The sequence below is a fragment of the Ambystoma mexicanum genome, chromosome 2p (assembly GCF_040938575.1).
Source record: "Ambystoma mexicanum isolate Mex_15411 chromosome 2p, UKY_AmexF1_1, whole genome shotgun sequence".
In the NCBI taxonomy this organism is placed as follows: domain Eukaryota; kingdom Metazoa; phylum Chordata; class Amphibia; order Caudata; family Ambystomatidae; genus Ambystoma; species Ambystoma mexicanum.
The window spans coordinates 637,436,519-637,453,884 of record NC_090923.1 but is presented as its reverse complement, the minus strand read 5'-3'; the positions used below and the strand labels follow the sequence as shown (position 1 = coordinate 637,453,884).

Genomic DNA, 17,366 nt, shown 5'->3' with positions numbered 1-17,366 from the left:
AATAAAAGTGGTAAATTGATCCCCTGGTTCATAGTGAGACATATTTTAACCCTTCCACATTGCACCATTTGCTAAACCCAAGAGTACTCATACTTGGCAATGTCGCTAAAAATCATCAAGCCCAGGATTACAGACGGCAGTGTCTTCTATACCCTGTGGTATAGCCATCTCAATTGGTGTATCACATCTTGACTTGATTTACGGCACACCAACACCTAAGCAGGAATTGTCAGTGTTTAATAAGCTTTGACTCAAGTAGTTCCATCATTCCGGTTTGAGGTTGCTTACCACGTCTCTCTCAGTGGAAAAGGTATACCCAGACCCCAAGCTTACTCTGTGCAAGGACTTAAGCTGCACCTCACTGGTGGATTGCGTATTTTCTCGTGCACAGAAGACATTGCCTAATTGATCTAGAAACATTTCTCTATTCGCCGGATTGATCAAACATATTCACACTCGTTTGTGGTCTCCTGTAAATGGCATAGATGCTATAAAAAACAATGGAAAGAAAGCTTACTCAGAGGACCTGTGGGGATCCATTTTTGATGTATGTGAATTATTGCTCATTTTGTAAGAGCATTTTCGAAGAAACAACATACTCCCTAAACAAACCTTTAAAAAACATTAGATTTAAGTTCAATGTTCCTTTTTGATTCTGGCTCATAGGCTTGGCTGAGCCTGAGCTGATGGGGGTGTACATGCTTGTTTGTGTACAGTGAGGGAGCATAACAAACTGTAGCCAACAGACCATAATTCCCCCAACAACTTTCTGGATTATGTAGTACCCATGAGCATGTTTCCTCCAGACCCTATAATGGTGCCATTTTACTCTTCAGTCTCTTTCCTCCTGCTCAGTTATTGATATTACATTCCTCATCACCCTGCTCCAATCCTTCCACCCTCTTTTCGTGCCACTTTGTTGCTCTCTCCTTTTCTCACTTTGGAATGTGCATGTTGCTCCCTCTGAATGGTTCCCTTCCTCTCTCTCTTACTCACCCATCCTGTTTTCTGCCTCTCCCATTGGTACCGAATTCAATAGGACCTGCTATTTTGAGACTGACAACATTTTTGTGAGAAGCCTTTTTAAACTTCACTCTGTGGATTCACTCTGTTCCTTTTAGATGCCCTCATCAGACCTTAAGGCATCAGCACAAGGAGCAAGGATATCCTGTCAACCATTTGAGTCTATTATAGCACTATCACCTCCTTAGGATGAGTATGACAGGGAAAACATTTTTCCCCATTCTTTTTGGAGCATGGGAATTTTTCCCCACTGATAACATGGATTTTCAGAATCAATCCTGTGAACAGATTCTTGGGCCACCCTATCATGATAAACAGGAAAAGACACACATGCATAGCCACACTCTATCAAGGTAGAATGACTGATCAGTCAGGCTTAGGCTTAGACTTAGGAGACTTTGGGGGAGGTGAAGGGTTCAGTTAAGCACACAGAGTACTAATTCAAATTTGACAATTGTGACGATTCACTACATGCCATCACTTCTCCCCGAGGGGTAGCCCTTTTCCATGAGGCCAGCAAGGTGAGGCTGCTACCGATAGTTACCCTGGGGGGGTGGTATAAAGCAGGAGGATCTCATGGGGAGGAACTCCACCCCCACGGAGAGGGAAGATCATCTAGGGTATAGTCCTTATGAAAACATCAGACTCCCAAACACTCTTGCCACTCCTTCTACAAACATCTTTGTAGACAGTAGACCTATGTAATGTTTTAAGGCAGACAACCTCAAGGTTCTGGAAAGTACTTAGACTAAGAACATCAGGAACATAGGTAATCCAAGTACTGGGACAAGGTGGGGCACAGGAACAAAGAAGAGTAATACCAAGAAGGAACTGCAGTGGTATAGACTTCCGCAGAGGTGTGGTTCCTCCTATGCCATAAAAACCAAAGAAGGACTTCCTATCAGAGAGACACATCCAACCAGGACGGGAGGCTCGAAGGAGATGCAGAGAAGGCCAGGACGGAGCCAAGAGCAGTCAGCTCCCAGAGTTGAGGGGACAATGGGACTCCTTTGCCCAACTGCATACAGACGGTAACGGGATGCTGGCAGATGGTGACATGAAAGCAAGAGGCAGCGTTCATACCATTGGTCGAAGGGCCGGGCAGGAGATCCACAAGGTGAAGGCACCGAGACACAGCGATGCCCATGCAACATACAGAGCAGAAGAGGGACCCCAGGAAGAACTGGCCGCGCATCCAGGGAACAGGCAAGGGAATGGGAGAGGCGCAGGGACCAATAGGTTTTGGAAGGTACATGAGGCAAAAACCCTTTACGGTTAAAACAAGCAGGACTATACCCCCCTTATGTCAGTACTCGGCAAGCAAGGCAGCCAAGGGGACATAAAAAGAAAGGGAGAGACACAAGTGTCGGGGACCCAAACGAAGAGTGATACGCGTCATCTCCCTCGTGGCAGGGAAATGACCAAGTTGGTCCAATCAAAGAAAAAGAGAAGCCAGGGTTGCGGTCCCTCCTAACACACAGAGATGGGTGTTGTAGGTGTAAAACCTAATGAAGAGAAGACATGGGGAAGGGAGTCATTCCCCCTGGTTGTAAGAGGGTGTTTTAGGATGACCAGGAGAAGGGAGTCATTCTCCTGGTAGCTCGGACCAGGAGGACGGTGCAACAGGTCTGAGGTCAGGAGTCATTCCTTCCTTCCTTCCCCCCGGCTATTTGAGACTGAACACCAGGAGAAGGGAGGCATTCTCCTGCCTACAAAAGTAAATATTGTTTGGATCTTTATGGTCTGGGAAGGGAGTAATTCCTCTAGGCTATCTGAGACTGAACGTCAGGAGAAGGAAGGCACTCTCCTGGCCGACCAAGCATTGTGTGGAACTTTGACCATAACCCAGGTGAAGGGAGACAGTCCCCTGGGTCTAGAACAGTACTGCTTTATTCTTTAGTTTCTAGTGTAAGATATAGAAGTAATGTTTAGTTGACACAGGACGCTGGACACTTTAACGTTAACAAACATCCTGGCAGTCACCTTAAATCTTTAGCTGAGGTAAGGAACCCCCTCTTAGGAATAACCAAAGTCTTTAGCCCCAAACATTCGACCTTTGGGTCAGAGTTCTTCTTCTGCACCCTTACACAATGTAAACACATTCAGCAGTATTTATTATGCTTTGAAACAACCTCTTTGCAATGAAAATCACAGCTAGGTAAAACTGCTAAACATACACTATAAACATATGTACATCCGTCATGGGGTGCTCTTGTTAAAGAGCACCAACACTTTACTTTTTAGACAGTTAGATCAGATTAAAGTACCGAAGGAACAAAGGTAAGTAGTAATAAACCAGTTAGAATCAGGTAACGAATTAAAGAACAGTGTGAGGGGCCGGAGTAAGAAGACTGACACAGGGTTATGTGCTTCACAATTGATTTTATTTGAATAATAAAAGGGTTTGGAAAACTGCCTCACTAGCCCCATTTCTATGAGGGGTGTGCCTGCCTTAACAAAACTAACTAATGATACAATCCTTGTGAAAATGTCCAAGATGAATGTCCACTGTCCTGTGTCGAAAACCAATACTGACACTCACACTCAAATACCACAAAACTAATTTAAGGATGAAAATAAAAATGTACTTGGTTGCTTTCTTTACAGCCTGCTGGTATTCTAGATAGGTCAGAGTTCAATGTCCTTCAGTAATTGCCAAGGGAACAATCCTCATTCCTCGTCTTTCCTGCCAAAGACTATTATTAATATTGGGTCATTCAAACTTCAAACACAAAGTTATAAAATAATCTTCACCCACTATTTAGGAACTGCCTCCCTTACCTGTGAAGTGAATTTAGTCATGCCTGGGGGACAATCCCCATCGCTGGTCGTTCATGTGTTCCAGTATGAATCTGTTAAGTGTACAGATTCCTCACTGTGTTTAGTTGACATACAGCCTTGGTCTACATAACCAAATGTTTAAACCACATTGGTTTGACTGCATCAAAGTTGGTCTATTCCTCTGCCAACCAATGCCCATTTGGATTTCCCAACCCGTTATCCTGTGGTTTTCTTTATTCATTTAAGAAGGGTCAACACTGATTTCCCAGCGTCAGTGGGACAAGGAAGAATTAGGGTAAACATTCTCACATATCAGTCTTTTACTTTATGCTTCATTCAATTTGGTTAGGGCCTTATGGGAGGGGTTTAGCTTATTTTAGTATTGTCACTATAAGCCCCTTTTCCCTTCTCCCTCCGTACCATTTCTTTCCAACATTGCAATTTTCTCCTCTGTCTGTTGTGTCTCACTGTCAGCTAGGGACGCTGCTTACTCTCCACAGCCCGACGCTGCAGTCACCCACGTCGGAAGCTTTCCTACAGTGGCCTCTATCATTGACCGCAACACCTGCTTCCTGCCATTGGGCGACACCTGCTTTCCGCTGAGGTCCTAGCCACTTTCACAAGGTGTCCGTGACCGGTGCAACAAGAAGCGACCTGCTGCAACAAGGAGTAGCCCAATGCTCCCGAACTGCGAGCATACTCCCTTTCCAGCTCCAAATGAAAGCCACGTTCCCCCAGGGAACCGTAGACCCTCTGGATGTTGCCTGCAACGTGGGCTGCATAGGGGATTGCCACGACCGGCACTGCGAAACATCGCTGGGCTCGACCGAGTCTTTCCAATTCGCTAGACTGTGTCTCGTTGTTACCCGGCAGTGGTCCGGTACTTCTGCCATTCCTGTCAGACAGAGGTGCCACCACTTTATCCAGTCCTGGTTTCTGCTGACACTTAAATGGATAAGTGGTTTCCCGCTGCAGGTCGACAAAATTATACTTTACAATCTCGCCTGCTGCATTTCTTCTTGAACTTTCACCTTCCTCACATCCCATAATACATACTGGTCTTCTGCCTCTTTTCTGCTACAGTTTCTCCTTCTCGAGCCACTACCACATCGACCACAACTACTACTACTTCTACGGCCTCTGTTTCTACAACAACATGTGTCTAGTCTGTTTTACATTTTATTGTTTCTCCTGTGGGTATAAAGGGAACAACAACAAGAATGTTGCAGATACTTTTTCTTTGCCTCTCTGTAGGGCCTCCTCGTCACAGTACTTCCAGCACTTATCACTGGTGTATTTTTACTGGAACATGTGGCTTGATGTCTTCCATCAGGTTTTGTACTGGGAACAATTGAGAAAATCTTCTGGTGTTTTCTTCCCTAGTGGTCTTGTGCTTGTGCAGGAATTAACGGGAGTGATATTTAGGTTCATGACAACAGTTAGAACAATATTACAATGTCTTATGAAAATAAGGCCATGTCACTTAAAAAGTGCTCCCCTGGAAAAGCAGGTGGGGCCTGGAAGTTCAGAACAGAGCAAGCAAAATCCTTTTGGGGTCTTCTCCCACTTCCACCACCTGTGGTGGAATGGGGGATCCTTTGCCAGAACTACACCGATAAAAACCAGGCAAGGGAGCTGTAGGGTTAAGAATTTGTGCCCATTAAACCCTCTGGGAAATTGGGAGGGGTTGTGGGCGGGTTAGAAACGGGTATATAAACACACACCCCTGTACTCGGATTCTATGATAAAACCCTTCTAAGGCTTCTGAATCCGCTGGGCACACTGTGTATTGGTTCCATTGAAGGAGACCAAGGGGTCGCTGGTGCAGAAGTCACTTTCAGGGTAGGGAATTTGGGTCCGGCTAGTTGGCGGTTCTGCTTTCTGGTGAGACCCTTTGAGACTAGACAGCTGGGCTACCCTGGTATGACGATAAGACCACAATGATGCTGATTACCTCACATGACCCCACCAGGATACAATGCAGGTGGGAGACGGCGATGGACACTAAATCAGGTGGCAGAAGACGACCCTTGTGGCAAAGGCACCTCTCTTTGTGCTGGAGAGCTGCAACTGCAGGGGAAGGCCTCTTCTCTCACAAGTTGAGGGCCTGCAGAGCCCCAAGTCCAAACACAGGACGATGACAGATGCAGCGAGTTAGCTCGGGAGGGAGCTGGTCAGTCCACAGGATAGTCCCTGGACACTTCCAAAGGCTCCCACGGGAAGGATCCTCAAACAGAAGTTGAGGCTATTTGTGCCTACTAGTCCAGTGGTTAAATCATTGACGAAGGCCTACAAGAGATCCGATAAAAGAGCAGGGCTTTGCAAGGACTTTGCTGTAGGAAATGCTAGTTGGCTGCATTGACAATATATTGGTCTTCAGCAGGACAGTCAAAAAGGTCTGGGTTCCAATGACAACCTGAAGAATGACTGCTGGAGTCCTCCTCATCCTAAATACATGCTTGAGTTGCTCCCGAGCCAATGATTGGCAAGGATGTGCACCTTTCAAACTGGCAGGGGCTGTCCAATCACTCAGACATGGTACAGGATCGGAACGACGGTCTGTCTGGAGACCGCTCCTCCTGCTTAACGAACGCTGAAAAGGCACTCCGGGAGAAATGTACACTCTCCCATATTTGATTAGACACTTTTAGTGATCTACGGACGATCCATCTTCCACTGCATAGCCGGGACCAACGACCTTTGCCGGAGCGTGCCAAGGCTGGGCACCAAAGTGCGGCCCGTGGAGAGAGTGGCCTGTAACCTGGAACTTCGTGCTACGTATCATCGCAACGTTCCACGATCCTTGTCTAGCACCTCTAAGCGCACCCGACAGCTGCATGAGCTGCTCTGGTGCAGCGGTGAGACCTGGGGCCCTGGCGCTGCCTGGTGCCCTGTCGCTGCAGCGCCCACACAAAGAACACATAACCTCAAGAAGCGTGGCCCCCTGACACGAGGCAAACTCCTCCACGCCCTTCATCGCCTTTAATTGTGGCATATACCTGGGCAAGTCACCTCGGGACAGTGGTAAGGCACACCACCCCTTCACCTCCGAGTGCAGCACCCCTGCACTGCCTACATGGCATATAGGAAACCAAGTAGACCTCAATACTCTGCATAATTGAGGAGGTGCCATAATCAGTTACATTCGTCCACCAAGAGAATTGGTCTAATTTCTAATAAAGGCAGACTCACCTTACAGAGCGGACAACCCTACTCCTAGAGACACAGAATCATAGATCCACCTTTTGACCCATCGGCAGTCGTTCATGAGAACGAGAGATTACGATACCTGTTCAGACACTGTAGCAGACCCGGCACGTATCCCCCATCTGGACTCAGTGACAACAAGACTCCTGAATACAAATAGGCTGGTAATTCTGTGCCCTGTAACAACATAGTCTCCTGAGGACTACGACCAACCTTGACTCCATGCTGAATCAGAAGGGAAACCCGTGGATACAGCGGAGTAACGGAGCAACACTCCAGAGTGACCTAGAAGGAGAGACAGAGTCGAAGTGACTGGGCCTAGAACTATATAAGGATACCATTGAGTCGATAACTTTGTAACTAGAAGCCTGAGGCCCAGCATACAAGCAAGTCATAAATATTTTGCTGCTACATTCTGTACTTTGAACCCATGCCTGAAAATTCTTTCTGAGTAACGACAGCAAAACACCACAGGTGACCCACCAACCCCGCACCTTCAACTATCTAGTACGAAATATGGCAAAATACACCCAGCTGTTACATCACGACGAGGCCACTGGAGACAAACACATCAGTGCATGGAGTGCAGAGACAGGTTAGCCATATTTGCATTCCTCAGTGGGCACAAACAACTTCTTGAAAGCAGCAGTGACTATGGCTGCCGAAATGCATGATTCGATGGCCACCAAGGGAGATGTTACCACACTTCTAGGAGAAATAAGGGGCATGCGTGCTGACATTGGCAACAAAGTGGACAAGATTAACGGAATGAAGGCCTTGCCACTAGAGGGAGTGATTTGATAGCTAATTCAACTTCCTCAACGGATATTGGATCTTCTAAGGGCTCTTGTAAGGATTGCGGCAGTTGTGGTAGGTCTGCCGTGGTTATAAAATCCTTGGCGGATTGTGAGTCCCCCCTGTGCGGGGCTGCATGTTCCCTGAAGAATTCCTCAACAATATGGCATTTGCCCTCTTCAGAGGAGGTGCTCTTGCCTTTCTTATCCCGCAGGAAGTCTATCCTATTTTGCTGTGTCTGTTTCCCTAGCTTGGCTGCTAGTATTTTATTAGCCTGGTTTCCCTTAGTATAGAAAGATTGCTTGGTACGCATCATGCAGTAGGCCGCCCTCCCCATATGGTGTGCCTCAAGCGCCTTCTTAGCCATTCACAGATCCCTGAATGAGCGCCGTGAGGGTTTCTTCTTGTGTGCCTCCTCTAGTCTACGGGCTTCCCCTTCTAGCTGTTCTTGAAGTAATCTCCTGGCCCTCCCCCATTGTGCAGCCTGCTCAATAAAGTGTCCTCTAATCACTGCTTTGCTTGCCTCCCAGAGCGTGCCCCAGCTCACATCACCAGTGTCGTTCTCTCTGTAGTATAGTTCCAAGGATTCTCTGATATGGGCACAGATCACCGGGTCCTCCAGCAGGAAATCATTTAATCTCCAGGGAGGTCTCCTGGGAGGGATAGCTCGGGGAGGGGCTATAGTCAATAAAACGGGAGTGATCTGCAAGCACCTCGGGGAGAATATCTACATCCACCACATCTTGGATAAGCAAATCTGAGATAAGAAACATGTCCAGTCTTGAGAATCCCCCATGAACAGCTGAGAAATAAGTGTAGTTCCTCTCATCTTGATGGCAGTACCTCCACACTTCAATCAAAGAGTGTTCTTTCAACAAAGAGGTAAGAGCCCTGAAGTTGTTCCTGTCATTTGATGTTGGCCGGGGGCGTCTTGTCAACCAGAGGGTTAATCACTGAATTAAAATCCCCACCCATGATCACTTCCCCCTCTGCGTGATCAAGTAAGGCTTTCGACAATTTCATAAAAAAACAGGTCTTGTTTAGTGTTTGGGGCGTATATAGAAACCAGTGCGATTTTACGATCATCTAGCATGGCGTTGACCAGCAGGAACCTCCCCTCCTCATCCCGTACCACTCCCAAGGTCTTAAGGGGAATCCCTTTGCGCACCAGGATGGCAACCCCTCATTTCTTCAGCCCACTTGAGGCAAAGAATTTGGTGGGGTAAAACCTATCATTAAGGCAGAATTCATCTGCAGGTCGTAAATGGGTCTCCTGAAGAAATAGAAATTATGCATCTAAGGACCCTAGTTTATGAAAGAGTGCCTTACATTTCAGGGGGGAATTCAGGCCTTGCACATTGAGGGAGATATACTTAAAACTCGGGGTTGCCATAGTACAGTCGCTCGGGTTTTCGCCTCAAGTAAGCCCACCTAAGGGGGACAAGGGCAGGATACTCAGTCAGGCAAGTCATTGCAGTGTAACTTGTAAATGGTCTGTGGTGAGTGGAAATATAACACCAACTTAATGTCTTCAGGTTAAACTCAAGAAAATAACCAAGGTAATTTTCGCTGCGAGGAGTAGATGCATACACACCTGAGGTATGTGACCTGAGATTGGTAATGCCCCGTCCCCTGTTTCCCCTAGGAGAATGATCCCTGGGTCCCAAGGAATAGTGAGTTCAGTAATGTCTTTGATGTGTTTGATCACCTCCCTCCAGTATGCCTCCGCCTTTGGGCAGGCCCATACCATGTGAAATAATGAACCGGGGATGTTGCAGCTCCACCAGCATTGGTCAGAGAAATTGCCATGGCCCGCCTGTGGAAACATGAGGAAGGACCCTCGATAGCATTATCGTGGACCAAACGTTGGGACATTTCGGTGGCGGAAAAGGTAACCGCGATCCGAAATAATTCCTTCACCAAATCCATGAACATCTGGGATCCTTTCATGGACTATATAACTAGATTCCCGGCTCTGTCCTGAAGGCCACCACTCACCAGATGGCTACAAAGCAACCACCTCTACTGACCAGCCCATAATCTTCAATTAGATTCACCTAACCCATAACTGCTGATATATCCACCAAGTTCAAATATAGTATCGGACAATGGAGTTCTGCCTAACGCCGACTAATAACTCATCTTCCATACGAATGTATATTGCTGAACGTTGAGAATATTGTTTACAATGCTGTTGTTGATGTATTGCTGATTTGTACAACCTAATAAAATGTTATGAAAAAAAAAAGAAAATAATCAAGGTAATAACAGACAAAACAAAATAACCAAGCTACTTTCATCAAGGATTGTGCTATTCTCATACCCTGAGTCAACTTTAACCAGGTATGAAGTATGTCGGGCGCCATCCGCTCAGGCGCCCAAGCCTGTGAACATATGGAAATTTCCGTTGCCCTTAAGTAAAGCCAAACAAAGTATTCAAGAACGGCGGGAACTGCTTAACTTACAAATGCATGTTGAGATAATCCAGTCTCCCCCTAGTCTCTTGGCTCCAGGCTGAAGATAGGGCACCCCTGGGTGCGTCCAAGGAGAGACAAATGAAAGGCGTATTCAGAGGCCAAGGATCTCCAACTCGGCCACAGAGAGTCTACTTCACCAAGAAGCGGTGGGGGCCTGAAAGAGGCCCGTGAAATGGCCATATCTTCTCATTGAGGGTCGTTAATATTTACTGCAGTCAGATCAGGTAGCCGCCCAGCCTTCCCCCACCCCCGGATTCAAGGCTGATGTCTCCTCTGGGATTGTGGTTGTTTTCTCTAGGTCGAGTTCCAGGCGCTGATGCGCCGCAGATTGAGGCCGACGCTGGGTTTTCCCTCGTCCGGTTTTCGGCAGGGGGTGTGGAGTAGTCCCATTCATGCTCTGAGCGTGCGGGTTCTGGTCCCCATTATCCGACGCCTCCAACATCAGACCTCTCACTTCTTCTTCAGAGGAAATGACATAATGTTGATTATGAAAGCCAAAGATCAGCTTACATGGAAACCCTCAGCGATAGCGGATCTTCCGGGCCCTTAGCCAAGATTTTAACTTCTGCAGTCGCTGTCTGCACGCCAGAGTGTAGGGGGCCAGGTCCTGGAAGAGTTGTACCTTCGCGCCTTGGAATTGTATAGAATCTAAATTTCTAGCTGCCGCCATGATCTCTTCTTTCTGGCAAAAAAAGTGCACCCGAGTGAGCACATCTGGTCTCAGATCCTTTTCAAGTTGGGCTGAAGAGTACACCGCGGTGGGTTCTGTCCAGCTGTAGTTCTTCATTTGGCGAGAGGTCGAGTAGGGATCTGAACAGTGTCTCTACATATTCAGCTAGATCCTGGTCGGGAACCTGTCGGGGGACACCACGGAGGCACACATTATTCCGTCTCGACCCGTTTTCCTAGTAGGCCTGCTTTGCCCATATATCCTCGAGCTGCTCCTCAATGACTTTCACCATTTCTGCTAGGACCTCGTTGTTATGGGATTGTTCACAAGATGCATTTTCCAGGTCGTTAACCCTGGACTCTAGCCCCCAAAGGTGGGAAGTGAGTTCTGTAAGGGACTGGGCCAAAGAGTCCTTAGAGGTCTTGATCTCTTCTTTAATCTCTTGGGTAATGTCCTGTTTAAAGGATCTGAGCATTGCCTCCAATTCCTCTCTGGTCATCGTCATGTTTGGGGCCAGTTTTGGAGATGGCGGCAGGTGAACCTCAACCATGACCCGGCGCGTAGGGGGTGGGCCCACAGGCTGTGGCGCCAGATAGGCCTGTATGCCATGCCCCTTCTTTTTCACTGCTGTTTTGGGCATCCCTTGGGGAGACTGCAGGGGTCACCTACTTATAATCCTCGTGCCGCTGGAGGAACGTGAAGCAACAAATATGCAGGGTCAGCCTCTTATGTTTTGATATAAAGTGAACCATTGGGCCCTGCAAAGCATGAAAGGCCTCCCGCCATGTTATTGCAGGAATCTAGTTTCAGGCCCTTGGGAGATCCCTCTGGGTTTCTTCAACGTTGAGAATGTTCGCTTGGTGGGAGAGAGGGTTCCCGATCCCTGCCCCGGAATGCAGCATCACTCACCAAGGCTCAGCTAGCTCCGGGCAGGCTTCACGTTGCGGATGTCAGCCGTGCATTGAGGGCTGTCGCTCCTCCTTCGCGGTATCTCCATACCTCTTCATAAAGCTCAAGCCTGACGGGCAAAGGCTCGGGTGTTTCCGCTCCAGGACAGGACGGTGTCAGCGGAGGCCCGACCAGGCCCCCCAGCCTCTATGCGGGTGGGGGATTTACCCTGCTCGGCCCCGTCTGCTCCTTAGAGCTTCGGCTCTTATCATACGCGCTGCCCCGAGCAGACTCCCAGGGGCGGTGCTGAGCAGCAGGAGTCGGCAAGGCAGAGTCCTTCGCTCGTCTTGACTCTCCAGAGTCTCTGCAGCTCTGGTGCCCCACTTCCAGCCGTTCCAGCAGAAGGACCGCCCTGCCTCCAGGCAAGCCGCCGGGTGGCCTTCGTTTACGGCACCAATCCTCCCCCTCTCTAAGGCTTCTCGACAACGGGGCTCACCCGGCCCCTCCAAGTCCCAGCGGTCCCATGAGGATCGCGGCGGGGGCAGCTGGAAGCTCCCCGCCGTGCCGCACCTCCGGATATTTAAGGCGAGGGAGTCCCGGCGCTGGCGCGGTGTCGCCGGCGGTCACTCATCTCAGCGGCTGCTCCAGATGGCGTGCGCCGCCATTTACCTCTCTGCCGCCGTCGGAGTTCGTTGTCGAATAAAAGGCTCCACACGATGCGTTTCGGTCCACATAGTTCGCCGCTCCGTTAGTGCTTCTTCAGAATCGCCCTGAGGGTGAAATCGGGCAGGAATTCTGGCGTAAAATTGCATGGCACCTTGAAGCGGAGCTCAAGGGAAACACAGCTGCATGGCGTGCTGCCTAGCCACGCCTCAGTGAACCCCATTATTAACTGCAAAGTTCTCAGGGCAGTTGCCATTTGGCCCACTCTTCACACATGCATAGGTATCCTGGAGAAGGACTATAAACATATATATATATGATCAGGAGGGCAATCTATGGACATGAGCACCTGTCAGAGTTTCAAAAAATTTACTTTATCAAAGGCAGTGCTCAGGTCCATGAATGCCAAATAAATTGGTTCCTAGTTCGGATACAGCAAGTTAGCTATTAGGAGGTAGAAGTTTATTACATGTTCCCCCATACTCACCCCTGGACGAAAGCCTGATTGTATTGGAGACAATTTATAATTAACTTTGGTCCAGAGTGCCAGCAAAACGTGACCACATGTTTTGTAAAATAAACTGTTTATTACTTTTTGTACAGATTCATTTCCCAACATAACATTACCAATTAGATAAAACATTACCAATTTCCCCCCACCATCCGGGATCTGTACCTCCATAAACTGCCTCCCTCTTCCTGGACCTCACGCCCCTTTGCTATTTCATCCCCTGGCTCCTCCATACCGCTGTCCTCCCAGGGGTTTCACATCTCGCAACTTCCCTCTCCGTCCAGCACTTCTCTTACCATGGCAAGCTCCTACACTTCCACCTCATCCCCATCCTCCGTAAATAATCTTGCATTTCCTCTGGCACCCCCATTCCTGCACACCAAGTGGTCACATCTATGTATAGCATCCATCCCCATTCACCAAGCTGCTATCATCAGAGCCTCATGCCCCACCCATCTCTACACAATGGCCTTTTTTGCCACTACACAAACAATGTTATGAAAGTTGCCCCGGTATCTGTCCGCCTCCATGTCTCCCCATATCCCCAGCAGTGCCCCCCCCACCCTAGGCTCTAATGGGGCCAGTCTTTCCAAAGCTCCTTCCAACTCCCTTTGCACTTTTCCCCAGTATTTCGTCAATGCCAGGCACTCCCAGAACATGTGGAATGGAAAAAAGTTCCCCTATTTAGCTTGCACTTAGAGCATGTATCCTCCTACCCTCTAACCATCTTTCTCAATCTGTCCCTAGAGTAATATACCTTTTATAAATATTTAAATTGTATCAGAGTCTGGCTGATATTGCTACCTCTCTGGGGTTTTGAAGTGCTGTCCGCCATTCCTCCTCGTCCAACTCCCCACCACATCACCTTCCCATTCCATTTCAGGTCATCCAGCTGTCTCGTAGAGTACACCATTGCTCTATAAAGAATCAATATCTGCTTCTCCTCTATCTCCCCGTCGAGTACGTTACGTTCAATTGGGGGTGGTTTGCAGGATATCGTCGCTCTACTAATGCATGGTGCCAGGGCGTGCCGTAGTTGTAAATATCTATAGTGGTCTTGTGCGCCAAGCCCCCATTCCTCTCTCATCTACTGGAAGGATCTGAACGATGGGGCTCCACCATGTCCCCCACCTTTATTCCCTTCCTTTCCCACTCCCCTTACCATCTCAGGTGTTGTATCCCTTTTATTAATTTGGTCCCCCAGATCCTGGTGGCCAGCAATAGCTGCTTTTCCCAACCTAGGAGCCTGTGGGTCTGCACCCAAGCAATCCCCACCGCTTTCGTAATCGTTGGAGAGGTTATCTGATGCGCCTTCCCATGTAGCATTTTCCCACATCCATACCTCCCAAGCAGTACAAGCTCGGTGTCCACTAAACTATTCTTGACCCTGCGGTACCCCTATCCATTTACTATGGACAACTGTAAAGCCCAATAGTAAAGCCGTAGATTTGGCAGACCCGAGGAAGTCTTTCGCACCTATGGAAACTTCAGCAAAGTATTATCAATCATATTAAAATCCCCGGCCTTAATATCTTTGGGGGCATGTTGAATAATGTATAGCAGTCTGTGGAGGGACACCATTTTGTATAGAGCTGCCCTCTGCATAAAAGAGATCAGGAGAGTCATCCAGTGCTTAGTGTCCTGTAGAAACCTTTTAATCGCTGGTTCGAGGTAGAGCATGAGGAAGCGATCCTTCTCCTTATGTATCCACACCCTTAAATATCTGAAGCTGCTTTTGATCGTCTTTAGTGGTACACTCCGTCTCTGGATTTCTCTCCCCCACTCCACCAGGTAGTGTATAGACTTATCCCAGTTTATTTTTAGTCCTGTGAACATGCCAAATTTCTTGTGTATAGCCATCGCCCTTGGGATGAAGCTCATTAGGTTCGTCAAGTAGAGTAGGATGGCGTCTGCATACAGCGATATCCATTCCTCCTTACCTCCCGGCCACAGAACTCATGTCATTTCTGTATCCATCCTGATCCATTCCACCAATGTCTCCAGCGCAAGAGCAAACAACATGGGCGAGATCAACCAAAAATGTGTGAAGAGTCTAAAAAAGAAATGGGCCTATATGAGGCAGAATTTTTCAGTTATTTGTGATTTTAACGCTGGGATAACATCAAAATGCATATCTAACGAAACTTTAAAAAATAACAAGTTACCTTTTTCATCGGGCCTAATATCTACATGCAGTCTGTATCTATAGCCAGAGTGCCATCTACTGGACCTTCTAATAATTAGATTCCTTATTTTACAGTTGTTTAATGTCTTTTCACTAACACATTACATTCTACCTACATTTGCCTTACAAATACCTTTTACGGGGGACACCCCCAAACTCCAGTGATCTCTCCTACCCATTAACCCTTTTTTCTCCCTCCCATTTGTACTATTTTTAACTAAAGTCTAATTGGACTTTTTTACAACTAAATCTCACACCTGTAATTCTACACTTATACCTTCATTTCGACAATTATACCTCTAGTAGATATTTCTTACCCTCTTTATTAAACAAAATCGATATTTTTTAATCTATATTTTTTTGGTCGACTATATCACTGGTTACCAATTTTCCCTAATCCCTTTTTTATAATTGGATGGATACTAGCCTTTTTCCAGGAGTCTGGAACCATACCAGTTCTCACATATACCATTAAATCCAATTGTCAGGGAATCATAGATTAAGGCTCATTTCAAACAAATCAGCCAGGATAATATAAGGGCCGGGACAAAGATTTATTTTTGCATTTTAATTGCACTATGCTTTTCGATTAGGGTAAATATAAGCAGGGATACATTTACAGGAAGCGGTGGAAAAGCATTCAGATTATTATTAAAGGATGGTGTGAGTGTCTCCAGCAGTAGATAAGTGGAATCATCATTTTAGAGCAAAGACAAATGTTTGATCCACATAGAGTCCGGTACCATTGTCCTTAAGATATTATGGTTTTCTGATATAATTGGGTCCGAACTTAAGCAGCTCCCAAAATGTATTATTATTATCTTCCCCTGCTGTCACAAATTAATTCCAGGCTATGATGTCTAGTTCATTTTTGCGAACCTAGATCGCTCTTTTATAAAGTGTTCTAGCAGCTACAATCTCCTTTTTACATTAATTCCTTTGCATAAACAACTTAAGCAGCCTCCTTTTTGAAGCTCTACAGTGCAAATTAAAACATCCTGTTGGGCTCATCGTCTTAAATCTATTCTGTTTAAAAATAAGTGATTCAGAGATAGGTAGTCAAAGGAGTTACATTTGGCCACCACCTCGACAACGTTTTTGCCCTGATCAAGTAATGAGTTGATATGGGGGATATTGGAATTTCCTGTTGAATGCCGGAGTGCCTGTTTGTTGGTGACAGTCCATCTCAGTGACTTCCATAAAAAATTCAGAGTAGCTGCAGCCAAAGGGGGAATATATTGTTAAATGGTTTGAGTGATAGCCTGAACCTTAGCACTTAATACATCCAAGGCCACATAAAAGTCTACAATCAAGTCCCAGGGAGATACTGGAAAACAGCAATAATTGATTACTGGATTGGCCCAGTGTGCTCCTAAAGATGTATTACCCAGGTCTGTTGTTATGTTAGCGCCAATTGATAGATCTTAGGCCCCATTCATACAACCATAAGGAGAGCAACAAGCCATCCATGCAGATTTTATGATCCCCCATATCAGGTGAAAGTAGGTCAAGACGCTGATCCTCGGTTTCATCAAAAAGATTTAAGGGGGGACTGTTGCCAATTTTTGAGTTAATTCCCCTGCTAGAATTAGGGTTGGATTTCCATTTTATATAGCAAGTTAAGTATCCTCAAGTTCATGTTTGAAGGTAAGGTGAAAATTTGAGCTATAAACTTTAAGAGGGCTGTTCTAAAAGTTGATAACTATCAGGTCTGAAGAGTTAGCCATTCTTAGTCTCGCATATTGTAAAACCATCTGTGTTTGTTCTATGCTAACTAACTGGGCCTTAAATATTATTTTAAAGTAAATTGCCATTCCCGCGAAAGCCCTCCCCCGAGACTTCTTTTGTGCCGGGATAGTAAAAGTAAAAGTATAATATCAGTAGATAGTAAAAGTATAATATCAGTCAGTCAGGATGGCTTCAACTAACCTAGTCTCCTGTAATAAAATATCAAATTGAGTTCAGTATTCAATAAGCCTGGATCTGGACCCAGCGATATTCCAAGAAGTCAGGGCTAAGATTCCTTCAGGGAATACAGAATTAAGGGATGGCATAGTGACTGGCAAGTGGTCACATATTAGCTGGTTAGACACAGAGTAGAGTTAGTCCATCTCCTCGAGTCAAGAAGGACCGTCAAAAAGATTATTTGTCTAGAGACTCACAGGG

General features: G+C 46.7%; 1 protein-coding gene across 2 annotated transcripts in view; it reads right to left on the bottom strand.

Moving 5' to 3' along the window:
• LOC138566630 (acylamino-acid-releasing enzyme-like) overlaps window positions 1–17,366 on the bottom strand; it is a 1,701,869-nt gene that overhangs the window by 360,288 nt on the left and 1,324,215 nt on the right. The gene's annotated exons all lie outside the window — the stretch shown is intronic.